Source organism: Vigna umbellata, chromosome 2, assembly GCF_029865625.1.
Source record: "Vigna umbellata cultivar VRB3 chromosome 2, Vumbellata_1.0, whole genome shotgun sequence".
Lineage (NCBI taxonomy): Eukaryota > Viridiplantae > Streptophyta > Magnoliopsida > Fabales > Fabaceae > Vigna > Vigna umbellata.
The window spans coordinates 16,834,534-16,836,864 of record NC_142166.1 but is presented as its reverse complement, the minus strand read 5'-3'; the positions used below and the strand labels follow the sequence as shown (position 1 = coordinate 16,836,864).

The 2,331-nt window shown below is 36.3% G+C and overlaps 1 long non-coding RNA gene across 1 annotated transcript; it reads left to right on the top strand.

The window, feature by feature from the left end:
• The first annotated feature begins 475 nt into the window (after positions 1-475).
• LOC148203520 (uncharacterized) lies at positions 476-2,078 on the top strand. Its single transcript, XR_015784251.1, has 3 exons — positions 476-621; positions 717-828; positions 1,668-2,078. It is a non-coding gene; the product is annotated as an uncharacterized LOC148203520 (long non-coding RNA).
• The last annotated feature ends 253 nt before the right edge of the window (positions 2,079-2,331 follow it).

Below are 2,331 nucleotides of genomic sequence, written 5' to 3'. Positions count from 1 at the left end.
TCGTCCATCAGCGAACGAACGTTCGTCGACCACCGAACGAACGGTCGTCCAGTGTGGAACGAACGGTCGTCCAACAGTAAGAGGTCGACGAGCGTTCGTTCGCTGGTGGACGAGCGTTCGTTCGCTGGTGGACGAGCGTTCGTTCGCTGGTGGACGAGCGTCTGTTCGTCATCTCAGCATCCACTCATCAATTTTTTTAACGCCGTCCAGCCAACTTAACGGAAAGGACTCAATTTTCAAAATTAAGGACCATTTTGATACACTTTAAAAAACGAGGACCCAATTGAGACATTCGTACATAAATAGGGATGTAGTAAAGGATTAAACCAAGATAATTATGTTGAACTATCTAACTCACAATAACAGTGGGGTTTTAGTTATTTTCTAAAGGGGTTTATAACCTTTTCAGATAATAATACATTTTTTACATCTTTTCTCACTTAAAATTTCACCCTAAAGTTTTCCCCCAAAATGTTACACTTAAATTTTTTTTTCTAGCCATCTGTGCGTAAACATATCCTCCCAATTTTTTTTACTCACCATCTTTCCCTCCAAACCTCTTCCTCTCTCAAAATTTCAGACTGCTAGAGCTTCGTCCCTCTTAAAGCTATCGTCCTCCTCGTTCGTCTTCTTCCTTTATTCCTTCTTTCATTTTCTATTCTCATTCATTTCTTTCATTTCCCCTTTCTATTGTTCATCTTCCATTTCTCTTTCAGATTCGATCTCAGAACCATGGGCAGACGAAGCTGAAGCGGCGGTTGTGTGGACCAGTAGATGACGAAGCTCGCACTCACAGGCAGAGAGGAATCATTTACGTTTGTTCCTGAGGTACCATCGTTCTAGAACTCTATTCTTTGTTTGATATTTTCTTTTGCTTTGCTCATTCGGTGTTCAAAATATGTAGCCCTAAGTCGCGTCTCTAAAAGGGTTGTTCCGTGTTCTTATGTTTGTGTTTTATTTTGAAGAGAAATATAGAGGGTTTTGGAAAGAAGAATAGAGGGAATGAAAACCGAGAAATAAGTTTAACTTGTGTACAACTTGGTGTTTGGCTCGTGATTGTTACAAATAATTGGTGATTATCACATCAAGTAAGCAACCATAATTTGTACTTTGGTACTGCTGGAATGGCACCAGGTTCATACGCTGGTTCACTTTATATTTTTTTTCTCTTTTTATTGATGTGAGACTAGGGTGCTTGTATTCAATTGTCTGGTTTTTGAACTACTGTTGTGCCTATAATATGCGTTTGATTGAAATTTAATAACATCCTTAGTTATAATTGTTGAATTACTTGATTAAAAATTGGTTGTATGTACGGGTAAGGCAATCAATCAGCTAGGTTCGTAATTTCTCCTAGTCTTAAGAATGAAAAATCTAGTTTTAGTACAATATTTCTTGGCTTGCAAAGTTTGGTCAAATTGAAACGATGTTTGCTATTAAGATTGAAGAAAGTCATTTTTTATTGAAATGACATTTTGGCTTTTTGATTATGTGATTCTTAGTTTTTGGATTATGGGAAAGTACATAATGGGAAACTTTCATTGCCGAATCACCTATTATCGATAGATAACCTTATTTGGAACAATCACATTGCTATGTTTTTCTATGATGCTTGATTTTTCAGTCAACAAAAGAATAATCTTGTTTCCTTGTATGGTTTGAAACAGTGAGATACTGCAAGAGTATTGCAGCAAGATGGGCTGATTTGTCACAGAAAATTCTGAAGCTTGTGTTGATGAGCTTGGAGGATGGGTTTGACACCCTCTTTTGTTGCATTAACATTATCGCTCCTTAATGTATTGTTTGCTTCTTTGATAGCACCTGCAGGGAGGCATAGTCACCAGAAAAAAGGAAAAGACAGATACATAAACTTTTTTCATCATTAAAAAAAAAGAACTAATTATCAATATATTCAATAATGTAAATCATACTTAATCTAAATTTAAAAGTGAAGTACAATGCATCTTTGTAAGATATCAAACTTTGAAATGTGCTTGATTTTCTTGTAGTGAGTTGGCTGCCAAGATAGCATTTTGGGGGCTGCATAGATTAATTCACTTATGGTGGTTTTGTTTTAATGGTATTTTGAGTCTGAAGATGTATTTTTTCTATTATAATCTGCTGCATAGATTGTCACAGGCTACTAGCATCCAAAGATGTTGTCTTGGATGTTTCCGCATGGCAATTAAGTATTGGTAATGCTTAATTTTAGTGTTTTCTATTGTAATCATGGATGTCACAGGCTCACATTTATTACCTTATAAAAGTGATGAGAGGGTCGCACCTCACACAAAAGTTGATTGCAAAATTAATGCAGTATAAACTAGAAAG